This window comes from Salmo trutta, chromosome 1 (assembly GCF_901001165.1).
Source record: "Salmo trutta chromosome 1, fSalTru1.1, whole genome shotgun sequence".
In the NCBI taxonomy this organism is placed as follows: domain Eukaryota; kingdom Metazoa; phylum Chordata; class Actinopteri; order Salmoniformes; family Salmonidae; genus Salmo; species Salmo trutta.
The window spans coordinates 13,016,416-13,034,418 of NC_042957.1; the positions used below are offsets into that span (position 1 = coordinate 13,016,416).

General features: G+C 42.5%; 1 protein-coding gene across 8 annotated transcripts in view; it reads right to left on the reverse strand.

Moving 5' to 3' along the window:
- The window catches only part of LOC115164640 (myelin transcription factor 1-like protein), a 187,932-nt gene extending 170,354 nt beyond the window's left edge, over positions 1 to 17,578 (reverse strand). For 7 of the 8 annotated variants that reach the window (XM_029717770.1, XM_029717612.1, XM_029717930.1 and 4 more), the window contains exon 1: positions 16,697 to 16,992. The gene's annotated coding sequence lies outside the window, so the exon portion shown is untranslated. Of the gene's footprint in view, positions 1 to 16,696; positions 16,993 to 17,169 lie in introns of those variants that run through there. The other variant, XM_029717454.1, reaches the window with a different exon arrangement.
- Positions 17,579 to 18,003: the final 425 nt, after the last annotated feature.

Consider the following 18,003-nt stretch of genomic DNA (forward strand, 5'->3'; position numbering starts at 1 on the left):
AGTATACTGTAGTAGGGGTAAAGTGACCAGGTAACAGAGTAGATAGACAGTACATCAGTAAACTGTAGGTAGGGTTAAAGACTATGCAACAGATAGATCTAGACGTACCGCAGTATTACTGTAGTTAGGGGTAAATTTGACTAAGTTAACATGAAAGATAAAGACCTACAGCCATTATACTGTGGTAGGGGTAAAGTGACTATTAACAGGATAGATAATAGACAGTAACAGCAGTATACTATAGGTAGGGTAAAAGTTACTAGGTAACATGATAGATAATAGACAGAAACAGCAGTATACTGTAGGTAGGGGTAAAGTGACTAGTTAACAGGATAGATAATAGACAGTAACAGCAGTATACTGTAGGTAGGGGTAAAGTGACTAGGTAACAGGATAGATAATAGACAGTAACAGCAGTATACTGTAGGTAGGGGTAAAGTGACTAGTTAACAGGATAGAAAATAGACAGTAACAGCAGTATACTGTAGGTAGGGGTAAAGTGACTAGGTAACAGGATAGATAGACAGTAACAGCAGTATACTGTAGGTAGGGGTAAGTGGCTAGGCAACAGGATAGATAATAGACAGTTACAGCAGTATACTGTAGGTAGGGGTAAAGTGACCAGGTAACAGGATAGATAGACAGTAACAGCAGTAAACTGTAGGTAGGGGTAAAGTGACTAGGCAACAGGATAGATAATAGACAGTAACAGCAGTATACTGTAGGTAGGGGTAAAGTGACTAGGTAACAGGATAGATCATAGACAGTAACAGCAGTATACTGTAGGTAGGGGTAAATTGACTAGTTAACAGGAAAGATAATAGACAGTAACAGCAGTATACTGTAGGTAGGGGTAAAGTGACTAGTTAACAGGATAGATAATAGACAGTAACAGCAGTATACTATAGGTAGGGGTAAAGTTACTACGTAACAGGATAGATAATAGACAGAAACAGCAGTATACTGTAGGTAGGGGTAAAGTGACTAGTTAACAGGATAGATAATAGACAGTAACAGCAGTATACTATAGGTAGGGGTAAAGTTACTAGGTAACAGGATTGATAATAGACAGTAACAGCAGTATACTGTAGGTAGGGGTAAAGTGACTAGGTAACAGGGTAGATAGACTGTAACAGCAGTATACTGTAGGTAGTTGTAAAGTGACTAGGCAACAGGCTAGATAGACAGTAGCAGCAGTATACTGTATTTAGGGGTAAAGTGACTAGGTAACAGGATAGATAGACAGTAACATCAGTATACTGTAGGTAGGGGGTAAAGTGACTAGTTAACAGGATATATAATAGACAGTAACAGCAGTATACTGTAGTTAGAGGTAAAGTGACTAGGTAACAGGATAGATAATAGACAGTAACAGCAGTATACTGTAGGTAGGGGTAAAATGACTAGGCAACAGGATAGATAGACTGTAACAGCAGTATACTGTAGGTAGGGGTAAAGTGACTAGGTAACAGGATAGAAAATAGACAGTAACAGCAGTATACTGTAGGTAGTTGTAAAGTGACTAGGCAACAGGATAGATAATAGACAGTAACAGCAGTATACTGTAGGTAGGGGTAAAGTGACTAGGTAACAGGATAGATAGACAGTAATAGTAGTATACTGTAGGTAGGGGTAAGTTGCTAGGTAAAAGGATAGACAACAGACAGTAACAGCAGTATACTGTAGGTAGGGGTAAAGTGACTAGGTAACAGGATAGATAAACAGTAACAGCAGTATACTGTAGGTAGGGGTAAAGTGACTAGGTAACAGGACAGATAATAGACCTTAACAGCAGTATACTGTTGGTAGAGGTAAAGTGACTAGGTAACAGTATAGATAATAGACAGTAACAGCAGTATACTGTAGGTAGGGGTAAAGTGACTAGTTAACAGGATAGATAATAGACAGTAACAGCAGTACACTGTAGGTAGGGGTAAAGTGACAAGTTAACAGGATAGATAATAGACAGTAACAGCAGTATACTGTAGGTAGGGGTAAAGTGGCTAGGTAACAGGACAGATAATAGATCATAACAGCAGTATACCGTAGGTAGTTGTAAAATGACTAGGCAAAAGGATAGATAGACTGTAACAGCAGTATACTGTAGGTAGGGGTAAAGTGACTAGGTAACAGGACAGATAATAGATCATAACAGCAGTATACCGTAGGTAGTTGTAAAATGACTAGGCAAAAGGATAGATAGACTGTAACAGCAGTATACTGTAGGTAGGGGTAAAGTTACTAGGTAACAGGATAGATAATAGACAGTAACAGCAGTATACTGTAGGTAGGGGTAAAGTGACTAGGTAACAGGATAGATAGACAGTAACAGCAGTATACTGTAGGTAGGGGTAAAGTGACTAGGTAACAGGGTAGATAGACTGTAACAGCAGTATACTGTAGGTAGGGGTAAAGTGACTAGTTAAGAGGATAGATAATAGACAGTAACAGCAGTATACTGTAGGTAGGGTTAAAGTGACTAGGTAACAGTATAGATAATAGACAGTAACAGCAGTATACTGTAGGTAGGGGTAAAGTGACTAGGTAACATGATAGATAATAGACAGTAACAGCAGTATACTGTAGGTAGGGGTAAAGTGACTAGTTAACAGGATAGATAGACAGTAACAGCAGTATACTGTAGGTAGGGGTAAAGTGACTAGTTAAGAGGATAGATAATAGACAGTAACAGCAGTATACAGTAGGTAGGGGTAAAGTGACTAGACAACAGGATAGATAGACAGTAACAGCAGTATACTGTAGGTAGGGGTAAAGTGACTAGGTAACAGGATAGATAGACAGTAACAGCAGTATACTGTAGGTAGGGGTAAAGTGACTAGGTAACAGGATAGATAGACAGTAACAGCAGTATACTGTAGATAGGGGTAAAGTGACTAGGCAACAGGATAGATAGACTGTAACAGCAGTATACTGTAGGTAGTTGTAAAGTGACTAGGCAACAGGCTAGATAGACAGTAGCAGCAGTATACTGTATTTAGGGGTAAAGTGACTAGGTAACAGGATAGATAGACAGTAACATCAGTATACTGTAGGTAGGGGTAAAGTGACTATTTAACAGGATATATAATAGACAGTAACAGCAGTATACTGTAGGTAGGGGTAAAGTGACTAGTTAACAGGATAGATAATAGACAGTAACAGCAGTATACTGTAGGTAGGGGTAAAGTGACTAGGTAACAGGATAGATAATAGACAGTAACAGCAGTATACTGTAGGTAGGGGTAAAGTGACTAGGTAACAGGATAGATAATAGACAGTAACAGCAGTATACTGTAGGTAGGGGTAAAGTGACTAGGTAACAGGATAGATAGACAGTAACAGCAGTAAACTGTAGGTAGGGGTAAAGTGACTAGGCAACAGGATAGATAATAGACAGTTACAGCAGTATACTGTAGGTAGGGGTAAAGTGACCAGGTAACAGGATAGATAGACAGTAACAGCAGTAAACTGTAGGTAGGGGTAAAGTGACTAGGCAACAGGATAGATCATAGACAGTAACAGCAGTATACTGTAGGTAGGGGTAAAGTTACTAGGTAACAGGATAGATAATAGACAGAAACAGCAGTATACTGTAGGTAGGGGTAAAGTGACTAGTTAACAGGATAGATAATAGACAGTAACAGCAGTATACTATAGGTAGGGGTAAAGTTACTAGGTAACAGGATTGATAATAGACAGTAACAGCAGTATACTGTAGGTAGGGGTAAAGTGAATAGTTAACAGGATAGAAAATAGACAGTAACAGCAGTATACTGTAGGTAGGGGTAAAGTGACTAGGTAACAGGATAGATAAACAGTAACAGCAGTATACTGTAGGTAGGGGTAAAGTGGCTAGGCAACAGGATAGATAATAGACAGTTACAGCAGTATACTGTAGGTAGGGGTAAAGTGACCAGGTAACAGGATAGATAGACAGTAACAGCAGTAAACTGTAGGTAGGGGTAAAGTGACTAGGCAACAGGATAGATAATAGACAGTAACAGCAGTATACTGTAGGTAGGGGTAAAGTGACTAGGTAACAGGATAGATCATAGACAGTAACAGCAGTATACTGTAGGTAGGGGTAAATTGACTAGTTAACAGGAAAGATAATAGACAGTAACAGCAGTATACTGTAGGTAGGGGTAAAGTGACTAGTTAACAGGATAGATAATAGACAGTAACAGCAGTATACTATAGGTAGGGGTAAAGTTACTAGGTAACAGGATAGATAATAGACAGAAACAGCAGTATACTGTAGGTAGGGGTAAAGTGACTAGTTAACAGGATAGATAATAGACAGTAACAGCAGTATACTATAGGTAGGGGTAAAGTTACTAGGTAACAGGATTGATAATAGACAGTAACAGCAGTATACTGTAGGTAGGGGTAAAGTGAATAGTTAACAGGATAGAAAATAGACAGTAACAGCAGTATACTGTAGGTAGGGGTAAAGTGACTAGTTAACAGGATAGATAATCGACAGTAACAGCAGTATACTGTAGGTAGGGGTAAAGTGACTAGGTAACAGGGTAGATAGACTGTAACAGCAGTATACCGTAGGTAGTTGTAAAGTGACTAGGCAACAGGCTAGATAGACAGTAGCAGCAGTATACTGTATTTAGGGGTAAAGTGACTAGGTAACAGGATAGATAATAGACAGTAACAGCAGTATATTGTAGGTAGGGTTAAAGTGACTAGGTAACAGTATAGATAATAGACAGTAACAGCAGTATACTGTAGGTAGGTGTAACGTGACTAGGTAACAGGATAGATAATAGACAGTAACAGCAGTATACTGTAGGTAGGGGTAAAGTGACTAGTTAAGAGGATAGATAATAGACAGTAACAGCAGTATACAGTAGGTAGGGATAAAGTGACTAGGTAACAGTATAGATAATAGACAGTAACAACAGTATACTGAAGGTAGGGGTAAAGTGACTAGACAACAGGATAGATAGACAGTAGCAGCAGTATACTGTATTTAGGGGTAAAGTGACTAGGTAACAGGATAGATAATAGACAGTAACAGCAGTATATTGTAGGTAGGGTTAAAGTGACTAGGTAACAGTATAGATAATAGACAGTAACAGCAGTATACTGTAGGTAGGGGTAAAGTGACTAGGTAACATGATAGATAATAGACAGTAACAGCAGTATACTGTAGGTAGGGGTAAAGTGACTAGTTAACAGGATAGATAGACAGTAACAGCAGTATACTGTAGGTAGGGGTAAAGTGACTAGTTAAGAGGATAGATAATAGACAGTAACAGCAGTATACAGTAGGTAGGGGTAAAGTGACTAGACAACAGGATAGATAGACAGTAACAGCAGTATACTGTAGGTAGGGGTAAAGTGACTAGACAACAGGATAGATAATAGACAGTAACAGCAGTATACTGTAGGTAGGGGTAAAGTGACTAGGCAACAGGATAGATAGACTGTAACAGCAGTATACTGTAGGTAGGGGTAAAGTGACTAGGTAACAGGGTAGATAGACTGTAACAGCAGTATACTGTAGGTAGTTGTAAAGTGACTAGGCAACAGGCTAGATAGACAGTAGCAGCAGTATACTGTATTTAGGGGTAAAGTGACTAGGTAACAGGATAGATAATAGACAGTAACAGCAGTATACCGTAGGTAGTTGTAAAGTGACTAGGCAACAGGCTAGATAGACAGTAGCAGCAGTATACTGTAGGTAGGGGTAAGGTGGCTAGGTAACAGGATAGATAATAGACAGTAACAGCAGTATACTGTAGGTAGGGGTAAAGTGACTAGGTAACAGTATAGATAATAGACAGTAACAGCAGTATACTGAAGGTAGGGGTAAAGTGACTAGACAACAGGATAGATAGACAGTAGCAGCAGTATACTGTAGGTAGGGGTAAAGTGACTAGGTAACAGGATAGATAATAGACAGTAACAGCAGTATACAGTAGGTAGGGGTAAAGTGACTAGACAACAGGATAGATAGACAGTAACAGCAGTATACTGTAGGTAGGGGTAAAGTGACTAGACAACAGGATAGATAATAGACAGTAACAGCAGTATACTGTAGGTAGTTGTAAAGTGACTAGGCAACAGGATAGATAGACTGTAACAGCAGTATACTGTAGGTAGGGGTAAAGTGACTAGGCAACAGGCTAGATAGACAGTAGCAGCAGTATACTGTAGGTAGTTGTAAAGTGACTAGGCAACAGGCTAGATAGACAGTAGCAGCAGTATACTGTAGGTAGGGGTAAAGTGACTATTTAACAGGATATATAATAGACAGTAACAGCAGTATACTGTAGGTAGAGGTAAAGTGACTAGGTAACAGGATAGATAATAGACAGTAACAGCAGTATACTGTAGGTAGGGGTAAAGTGACTAGGTAACAGGATAGATAATAGACAGTAACAGCAGTATACTGTAGGTAGTTGTAAAGTGACTAGGCAACAGGATAGATAATAGACGGTAGCAGCAGTATACTGTAGGTAGGGGTAAAGTGACTAGTTAACAGGATAGATAATAGACAGTAACAGCAGTATACTGCAGGTAGGGGTAAAGTGACTTGGTAACAGGATAGATAAAAGACAGTAACAGCAGTATACTGTAGGTAGGGGTAAAGTGACTAGGTAACAGGATAGATAGACAGTAATAGTAGTATACTGTAGGTAGGGGTAAGTTGCTAGGTAAAAGGATAGACAACAGACAGTAACAGCAGTATACTGTAGGTAGGGGTAAAGTGACTAGGTAACAGGATAGATAAACAGTAACAGCAGTATACTGTAGGTAGGGGTAAAGTGGCTAGTCAACAGGATAGATAATAGACAGTTACAGCAGTATACTGTAGGTAGGGGTAAAGTGACTAGGTAACAGGATAGATAATAGACAGTAACAGCAGTATACTGTAGGTAGGGGTAAAGTGACTAGGTAACAGGATAGATAATAGACAGTAACAGCAGTATACTGTAGGTAGGGGTAAATTGACTAGTTAACAGGACAGATAATAGACAGTAACAGCAGTATACTGTAGGTAGGGGTAAAGTGACTAGTTAACAGGATAGATAATAGACAGTAACAGCAGTATACTATAGGTAGGGGTAAAGTTACTAGGTAACAGGATAGATAATAGACAGAAACAGCAGTATACTGTAGGTAGGGGTAAAGTGACTAGTTAACAGGATAGATAATAGACAGTAACAGCAGTATACTATAGGTAGGGGTAAAGTTACTAGGTAACAGGATTGATAATAGACAGTAACAGCAGTATACTGTAGGTAGGGGTAAAGTGAATAGTTAACAGGATAGAAAATAGACAGTAACAGCAGTATACTGTAGGTAGGGGTAAAGTGACTAGTTAACAGGATAGATAATAGACAGTAACAGCAGTATACTGTAGGTAGGGGTAAAGTGGCTAGGCAACAGGATTGATAATAGACAGTAAAAGCAGTATACTGTAGGTAGGGGTAAAGTGACTAGGTAACAGGATAGATAGACAGTAATAGTAGTATACTGTAGGTAGTTGTAAAGTGACTAGGCAACAGGATAGATAATAGACAGTAGCAGCAGTATACTGTAGGTAGGGGTAAAGTGACTAGGTAACAGGATAGATAATAGACAGTAGCAGCAGTATACTGTAGGTAGGGGTAAAGTGACTAGGTAACAGGATAGATAATAGACAGTAACAGCAGTATACTGTAGGTAGGGGTAAAGTGACTAGTTAACAGGATAGATAATAGACAGTAACAGCAGTATACTGCAGGTAGGGGTAAAGTGACTAGGTAACAGGATAGATAAAAGACAGTAACAGCAGTTTACTGTAGCTAGGGGTAAAGTTACTAGGAAAGGGATAGATAATAGACAGTATACTGTAGGTAGGGGTAAAGTGACTAGGCAACAGGATAGATATTAGACAGTAAAAGCAGTATACTGTAGGTAGGGGTAAAGTGACTACGTAACAGGATAGATAATAGACAGTAACAGCAGTATACTGTAGGTAGGGGTAAAGTTACTAGGAAAGGGATAGATAATAGACAGTATACTGTAGGTAGGGGTAAAGTGACTAGGCAACAGGATAGATATTAGACAGTAAAAGCAGTATACTGTAGGTAGGGGTAAAGTGGCTAGGCAACAGGATAGATAATAGACAGCAACAGCAGTATACTTTAGGTAGGGGTAAAGTGACTAGTTAACAGGATAGATAATAGACAGTAACAGCAGTATACTGTAGGTAGGGGTAAAGTGACTAGGTAACAGGATAGATAATAGACAGTAACAGCATTATACTGTAGGTAGGGGTAAAGTGACTAGTTAACAGGATAGATAATAGACAGTAACAGCAGTATAATGCAGGTAGGGGTAAAGTGACTAGGTAACAGGATAGATAAAAGACAGTAACAGCAGTTTACTGTAGCTAGGGGTAAAGTTACTAGGAAAGGGATAGATAATAGACAGTATACTGTAGGTAGGGGTAAAGTGACTAGGTAACAGGATAGATAATAGACAGTAACAGCAGTATACTGTAGGTAGGGGTAAAGTGACTAGTTAACAGGATAGATAATAGACAGTAACAGCAGTATACTGTAGGTAGGGATAAAGTGACAAGTTAACAGGATAGATAATAGACAATAACAGCAGTATACTGTAGGTAGGGGTAAAGTTACTAGGTAACAGGATAGATAGACAGTAACAGCAGTATACTATAGGTAGGGGTAAAGTGACTAGGTAACAGGACAGATAATAGACAGTAACAGCAGTACACCGTAGGTAGTTGTAAAATGACTAGGCAACAGGATAGATAGACTGTAACAGCAGTATACTGTAGGTAGGGGTAAAGTGACTAGATAACAGGATAGATAATAGACAGTAACAGCAGTATACTGTAGGTAGGGGTAAAGTTACTAGGTAACAGGATAGATAATAGACAGTAACAGCAGTATACTGTAGGTAGGGGTAAAGTGACTAGGTAACAGGATAGATAATAGACAGTAACAGCAGTATATTGTAGGTAGGGGTAAAGTGACTAGGTAACAGTATAGATAATAGACAGTAACAGCAGTATACTGTAGGTAGGGGTAAAGTGACTAGGTAACAGGATAGATAATAGACAGTAACAGCAGTATACTGTAGGTAGGGGTAAAGTGACTAGGTACCTGGACAGATAATAGACCATAACAGCAGTATACCGTAGGTAGTTGTAAAATGACTAGGCAACAGGATAGATAGACTGTAACAGCAGTATACTGTAGGTAGGGGTAAAGTGACTAGGTAACAGGATAGATAATAGACAGTAACAGCAGTATACTGTAGGTAGGGGTAAAGTGACTAGGTACCTGGACAGATAATAGACCATAACAGCAGTATACCGTAGGTAGTTGTAAAATGACTAGGCAACAGGATAGATAGACTGTAACAGCAGTATACTGTAGGTAGGGGTAAAGTGACTAGGTAACAGGATAGATAATAGACAGTAACAGCAGTATACTGTAGGTAGGGGTAAAGTGACTAGGTAACAGGATAGTAGACAGTAACAGCAGTATACTGTAGGTAGGTGTAAAGTGACTAGGTAACAGGGTAGATAGACTGTAACAGCAGTATACTGTAGGTAGGGGTAAAGTGACTAGGCAACAAGCTAGATAGACAGTAGCAGCAGTATACTCTAGGTAGGGGTAAAGTGACTAGTTAACAGGATAGATAATAGACAGTAACAGCAGTATACTGTAGGTAGGGGTAAAGTGACTAGTTAACAGGATAGATAATAGGCAGTAACAGCAGTATACTGTAGGTAGGGGTAAATTGACTAGGTAACAGGATCGATAGACAGTAACAGCAGTATACTGTAGGTAGGGGTAAAGTGACTAGGTAAAAGGATAGACAATAGACAGTAGAAGCAGTATACTGTAGGTAGGGGTAAAGTGACTAGGTAACAGGATAGATAGACAGTAACAGCAGTATACTGTAGGTAGTTGTAAAGTGACTAGGCAACAGGCTAGATAGGCTGTAACAGCAGTATACTGTAGGTAGGGGTAAAGTGACTAGACAACAGGATAGATAGACAGTAACAGCAGTATACTGTAGGTAGTGGTAAAGTGACTAGACAACAGGATAGATAGACAGTAACAGCAGTATACTGTAGGTAGGGGTAAAGTGACTAGACAACAGGATAGATAGACAGTAACAGCAGTATACTGTAGGTAGGGGTAAAGTGGCTAGGTAACAGGACAGATAGTAGACAGTAAAAGCAGTATACTGTAGGTAGGGGTAAAGTGACTAGACAACAGGATAGATAGACAGTAACAGCAGTATACTGTAGGTAGGGGTAAAGTGGCTAGGCAACAGGATAGATAATAGACAGTAAAAGCAGTATACTGTAGGTAGGGGTAAAGTGACTAGGTAACAGGATAGATAATAGACAGTAGCAGCAGTATACTGTAGGTAGGGGTAAAGTGGCTAGGCAACAGGATAGATAATATACAGTAACAGCAGTATACTGTAGGAAGGGGTAAAGTGACTAGGTAACAGGATAGATAAGAGACAGTAACAGCAGTATACTGTGGGTAGGGGTAAAGTGACTAGGTAACAGGATAGATAGACAGTAACAGCAGTATACTGTAGGTAGGGGTAAAGTGACTAGGTAACAGGACAGATAATAGACAGTAGCAGCAGTTTACTGAAGGTAGGGGTAAAGTGACTAGACAACAGGATAGATAGACAGTAACAGCAGTATACTGTAGGTAGGGGTAAAGTGACTAGACAACAGGATAGATAGACAGTAACAGCAGTATACTGTAGGTATGGGTAAAGTGACTAGACAACAGGATAGATAGACAGTAACAGCAGTATACTGTAGGTAGGGGTAAAGTGACTATTTAACAGGATAGATAATAGACAGTAACAGCAGTATACTGTAGGTAGGGGTAAAGTGACAAGTTAACAGGATAGATAATAGACAGTAACAGCAGTACACTATAGGTAGGGGTAAAGTTACTAGGTAACAGGATAGATAATATACAGAAACAGCAGTATACTGTAGGTAGGGGTAAAGTGACTAGGTAACAGGATAGATAGACAGTAACAGCAGTATACTGTAGGTAGGGGTAAAGTGACTAGGTAACAGGATAGATAATAGACAGTAACAGCAGTATACTGTAGGTAGGGTTAAAGTGACTAGGTAACAGGATAGATAAGAGACAGTAACAGCAGTATACTGTAGTTAGGGGTAGAGTGACTAGGCAACAGGATCGATAATAGACAGTAGCAGCAGCACGTGGTAAGTGTGAGTGAGTGTGTGTGTGTGTGTGTGTGTTGTATCAGTATGCATACAGGATGCCTATGTTTGTCATTTGTTACCATGTCAATGCCAGTAAATTTCTTCAGTAGGCTGGCACAACCCTGTTGTAAAAGACCCTCAACAAGTCCCCTGTTGGTACCATGAGTACTCTGTGCCTCTTTATTGTCTCAGTTTAAAATGTAACCCGGCGTTTGTTTATTCAGCATGCAACCTGGGAAGGAACTCTGTCTTTCTCTCTCACTCCTTCTCTTTCTCTTTCTCTCTACTCTCTCTCACACACTCTCTCTCTGTCCCCATTCCCCCTCTCTCTCTCTTGCTCTCCATATCAGCCTCTCTCTGTATATATAGTATAGACATGATTCAAGTTGCTCGCAGATTCCTGATGGCTTGGTCAAGTTCATGATTAACCTGTCACGCCCTGACCTTTAGAGCCTTTTTTATTCTCTATTTTGTTAGGTCAGGGTGTGACTTGGGTAGGCATATCTAGGTTTCTATTCTTTGTTGGTCTAGAATGGTTCCCAATCAGAGGCAGCTGTTTATCATTGTCTCTGATTGGGGATCATACTTAGGCAACCCTTTTTCCCACCTGTGATTGTGGGATCTTGTTTGTGTGTGATTCCTTTCTGCACTGCATATAGCTTTACATTCGTTTTTGTATTTTGTTGTTTTTTCCGGTGTAATTTTTAATAAAAATAAAATGTACGCCTACCACGCATCAGACGAACGTAACAGAAGATCCCACCACCAAAGGACCAAGCAGCGGGACCAGGAGGAGCCGACATCCTGGACATGGGAGGATATCCTGGACGGTAAGGGATCCTGGACGTGGGAAGAGATCCAGGCCGGAAAGGATCGTCTTCCATGGGAGCAGACGGAGGCAGCGAGAGAGGAACGGCGAGGAAAACAGGGATCAAGGAGACGACGGAAGCCCGAGAGGCAGCCTCAAAAAAAAGGGGGGGGGGGGAACACGGGGTGGCAATGGGAGCAAAGGTGGGAACAAGAACCAACTCCCTGTAATTACGATGAGGAGTTGGTCACGGTTCAGATAACAAGTTTTCCGGTTCTGCGCACCGTGCTTCCAGTGCGCACCCTTAGCCTGGTGCGTTCTGTGCCTGCTTTCAGGAGTTGCCGTGCTAAGGTGAGCATCTGTCCCGTACGGATTGTTCCGGCTCAGCGGTCCTGGTCTCCAGTGCGTCTCCTCGGCCCAGGATATCCTGCGCCAGCTCTACGCATGGTACCCCAGTTCGCCAGCACAACCCAGTGCGGCCTGTGCCAGCTCCCTGCACTTGCCGTGCTACAGGGGTTATTCAGCCAGGACGCATTGCGCCAGCTCTACGCTCCAGATCTCCAGTCCGCCTCCACGGCCCAGTGTATCCTGCGCCGGCTCTACGCACTTTCCAAGTTAAAGTGGGTATCCAGCCAGGACGCGTTGGGCCAGCTCCACGCACCCGGCCTCCAGTGCGTCTCTCCAGCCCGGTGCGTCCTGTGCCAGTTCCACGCACTCGGCCTCCAGCGACGGTCCCTGGCCCGAAGCCTCCAGTGATGATTCATGGTACGAAGCCTCCAGTGATGATCCATGGCACGAAGCCTCCAGTGGTGATCCATGGCCCGAAGCCTCCAGTGATGATCCATGGCACGAAGCCTCCAGTGATGAACCGTGGCCCGAAGCCTCCAGTGATGATTCATGGCCCGAAGCCTCCAGTGGTGATCCATGGCACGAAGCCTCCAGTGATGATCCATGGCCCGAAGCCTCCAGTGGTGATCCATGGCACGAAGCCTCCAGTGGTGATCCATGGCCCAAAGCCTCCAGTGATGATCCATGGCACAAAGCTTCCAGTGATGATCCATGGCACAAAGCTTCCAGTGATGATCCATGGCCCGAAGCCTCCAGTGATGATCCATGGCCCGTAGCTTCCAGCGACGGTCTGCAGTCCAGAGCCTTCAGCGACAGTCTGCAGTCTAGAGCCTCCAGTGACGGTCTGCCGTCCAGAGCCTCCAGCGACGGTCGGCAGGCCAGAGCCTCCAGCGACAGTCGGCAGTCCAGAGCCTCTAGCGACAGTCGGCAGTCCAGAACCTCCAGCGACGGTCGGCGGTCCAGAGCCTCCAGCGACAGTCGGCAGTCCAGAGCCTCCAGCGACGGTCGGCAGTCCAGAACCTCCAGCGACGGTCGGCAGTTCAGAGCCTCCAGCGGGGGTTCCCAGTCCAGAGCCTCTGGCGACAATCCTCGGTCCGGAGTCCACGGCGACGATGTCTGGTCCCTCCGGCAATGATCCACGGTCCGGTTCCACGGAAGTGGGGGGAGCCTCAAGCGGAGCAGGGTCTGCGTCCCGCACCGGAGTCTCCACCGAGGGGAGATGCCCACCTGGACCCTCCCCTATAGGTTCAGGTTTTGCGCCCGGAGTCCGCACCTTTGGGGGGGGGGGGGGGGGGGTACTGTCACGCCCTGACCTTTAGAGCCTTTTTTATTCTCTATTTTGTTAGGTCAGGGTGTGACTTGGGTGGGCATATCTAGGTTTCTATTCTTTGTTGGCCTAGTATGGTTCCCAATCAGAGGCAGCTGTTTATCATTGTCTCTGATTGGGGATCATACTTAGGCAACCCTTTTTCCCACCTGTGATTGTGGGATCTTGTTTGTGTGTGGTTGCTTTCTGCACTGCATATAGCTTTACGTTTGTTTTTGTATTTTGTTGTTTTTTCCAGTGTACGCCTACCATGCTGCACCTTGGTCCAGTTCATCAGACGAACGTAACATAACCTTACTGGATGTACACACTATGGTTTCCATGTGAAGTTATGGAAACATAATTGGTTATTATTGGATAAGAGCAGGAGTAGACCTTGTCCATTTCAGGCATGACAGCCTTGTTACTTCTGTTCACCCTCTGTCTTCATTGCCAGCTGATTCAACGCTCCCATTAGAAACAGACAGAATTAGATAAGAGGGGCCATGTTCATTCACTAGAAGGACATACCATTTTCAACCACAACAACCCTCAGAGAAGCAGAGAGAGAAGGACAGGCCTAAACTATGGACTCATTCCTTACAAAAGGTAAATTGGTTTCTTCCATTCTATTGTTGTGGTTCTCAACAGTGGTTTTCAAGGACTGCAGAGTTTGTAAAGTATATTTTTTTAAAGTATGGCTGTGTCTTTCGAATTGTTTTATCAATCTATTTATATAAATCAGCATCATCATCATCATCATCATCGTCAGGGTTGAGGAAATTTTTGAATCGGATTACAGATACTTTGAAAATAACTGATAATTGCTTCTTGGATTACTTTTAAATTCAGAAAGGATGTTTGCATCATCACCACCACCAGCACCACCACCATCATCATCATCAACAGCAACAGCAGCAGGAGATTGAACAATGCCTCAAGCCTTTATGAAGTCTAATTCACAAGTATATTTTAGAGTATCTTCTCTATGCTGTATTTACTCAAGTGTGTGTGTGTGTGTGTGTTTGTCTGCTAAATGACTAAAATGTAAATGTGTGTGATCAGGCCTCATTAATCAGTGTGTGTTTGTCTCTCTCTCTGTGCGTGTGTGAATGTGCGCATGCGTGTGTGTGTGCGCGCGCACGCATGTGTGTGTGTGAGCAGACAGCCCAACAGAAGCCTGTCTGGCTAGTAGCATGACATGATTCAGCAATCTGTCTGTCTGTCTGTCTGTCTGTCTGTCTGTCTGTCTGTCTGTCTGTCTGTCTGTCTGTCTGTCTGTCTGTCTGTCTGTCTGTCTGTCTGTCTGTCTGTCTGTCTGTCTGTCTGTCTGTCTGTCTGTCTGTCTGTCTGTCCAATATGAGAGGCTCAAGCTATGGTTCTCCTCCTATTCCAACCCCAGCAGATCTTATAGGTTCACAAACTATGATTGAGGAGTTAAGCCACCATCCACAACTGTCCAGGAAGACAGGGCAGGCAGACATACATTTGTCAGGTAGATGTAAAAGCCATGTTAATACAGTTAATTAATACAATGAATAAAAAAAATATTATATAATGTGGAATAACTCTGCCTCATCCTCAACCATCAACTCTAACTTCCCATCATTTAACGGCCCATGCAGAAGCACTAATTCCCATTGCTGAGATTTGTTTTGGAAACAGGCATATAGTACACAGCATAACATTTCAGCGTAGGTCTGAATATCAAGGAAATTATTTCTGTATTAAACATAGTACTTATTTACCATAGATGGTGGTTGCCTCTGAGTACGCCGACTCCCTGCATTACGAGGATGTTTTTGATCCCTTTTTTAATGCAACTATATGGTAGAAGTTCATTGAGCACGTCTCGGCCGACTGAAATGGGGACGATCCACAGGTCAAGGGATCTCAGAAGCCACCCCATAAGTTCCAATCATAAATTCATAAGGGGCATATTAACATGCTACACACGACGTGAACGGGATACCATAGCAACTGACAGACCATGCAAGTCAAACCTATGACCATATGATTCACTGTATTGTCAAACTACCAAAGATGTATATGTTTTTTCTGGTCTGCTCAATACTACAATAACCATAGTTCAAGTATGTATATTTTTACCCATGCTCAAGAAAGAATAGCCGACTTAAATGCATTGCTACTTCCAATGTGTGTTCCACTCCTACGTCCTGGAATAGTATAGGAGGATATTTTGATTAGAGTTCAAATCAAACTGACATTTATTTCAGATAGTAGTAGCATAATACATTATGTAATTAGCTGTCTTTTTTAATCCTATTTTGTGTTTCTATCAAACACAGGCATCTCTCTTTTACTAAAGAGTGTATGTCAGTTTTACTATTTTAGTCTTGCATTTAACAAACAGTAGCTTTCAGAAGACACTTAAATTTGACAATTCATGTGTTTGTGGTCACTGATGGATAGACATAGTTGTGTATTACAATATGTAAGGCTTCCAGTATAAGTATTTGTGTTGCTCATACTAGTAGTGTTCATCATTGTGGGACCCATCAAAGCAGCGTTCAGATAAACTTTAGTGGTAGCATCATACCTCACGCTCTAACAAACACACTAATACAGGCACAGTGTTTCTATGGACATCCAATGTATCATACTTTTAAAAGTAGAAACTGCTTCCTATACATGCCAAAAACATATAAGCCTTATGGACTCTGTCCATCTCCCTAACTCACAGTAAGTGGCATTTTTGTCATTAGAGAAAAGTAGCGCCATGCCAAAATCCCTTCGGAGTTTGCAAGAAAGGCATTTCACTGTACTTGTGCACGTGACATTAAAACTTGAAACTTGAGATGTTGTCAACATTATGTGCTGGAATGTTCCCCACAGCCCTAGTCTCACTATTCAAAGTTAAGTAGCCATGCACTACTTTCAGAAGAGAGAAAGAATCAAAACTGACATGACACAACCACAATATAGAACAGGAGCAAGCAAAGTGTAGAAAAAAACCTACTGAGATGGCGACGGTAAAGCTCTCTCTTAGCTTCCTCTCTTCCAGTTGTCTGAAAGTCAGTCTGCAACCGGTCTCCTTCTCCCTCTCCCTCTCCCTCTCCCTCTCTCTTCCTTTCTTCACTCTCTTTCTCTCGCCTCCCTCCCTCTTCCTCTCCCTCCCTCTTCCTCTCCCTCTCTCTTCCTCTGCTTCTCTCCTTCCTTTCTTTCACTATTTCTTTGTCACTGTCATCAGAGTCAGGCTGTTCTGCTCATTCCTGTAGCACTTAAGACATGGAGGGAGAGAATGGAAGAAGAGGGGAGCAGCAGCCACTTTAGAGAAGGGAGGGAGGGGCGCGATGGAGACACATACAGACAGGGAAGAGGGAGGGAGGGGGAAACAGGCAGCGTCTGTGAGGGAGGGAGCGAGAGAGAGAGAGAGAGCTCCTGTTCGAACGTAGCACTGCAGCAGAACACAACCCAGAGAGGAAGACTTACCCTCTCGCCGCTCCCCAACCGCCGTCGGCTCTCCAGACAACCACGGCAGACCCCCAGAGGAACCAACAACGACGACTGCTGCCCTCAGACAGAGAGAGAGAGCGAGAGAGAGAGAGAGAGAGAGCGAGAGGGGAAGAAAGACATGAACCAAGCCAAGCCCACTGCCAAGCCTAGATTATCTGCCTCTCCGAGCCAGCCAACAACACTCCTTCTGGAATCCTATTCCCCTCCTCACTGTCTCTGTCTACACCTCCCTGTCTCTCACGCCGTCTCTCTCACGTCTCTCTCCTGTATTAATTCAGAGCAGTAGACTGTGTGCAGTAGACAGTGTGCGGTAGACAGTGTGCAGCGCAGGCAGCGGTAGCTCGGCTCTCTCCCCACAGAGAGGTTGTGTAGTCTCTGGAGCGGAGTGTGTGCAGCTGTGTGTGCAGTAGAGAGAGATGTGCCAGGCTAGCTAGTGCCTGTGTTTGATGTTGTATTTGAGAATCCACTAGCTAGTTCACATGGGCACACGATGGAAAATATAAGTCAACACCCAGGACTGTTGTGTATGCGAGGACTGTCCTTATACATTGGGTGTTCATGCATCATATTTCAATTCCCTCTGTTAGTAGTGTTGAAATATAGATAATGGTTGCTATTTAGTTGTACAGGATTATTGCTACTTAAAATGGTAATCTGCAGTTGAAACAAGTGTTTTCCTTGCCACTGTTTTGGGAAAAAGCTGAGGGATGAAGCTGGAGAAATGTCAGCACTCTCAAATTCATAGACAGAGCTATGGAATGCAAGGACTGACCATCCATGATATCAACATTTCTGAGGCTATACAGTGTT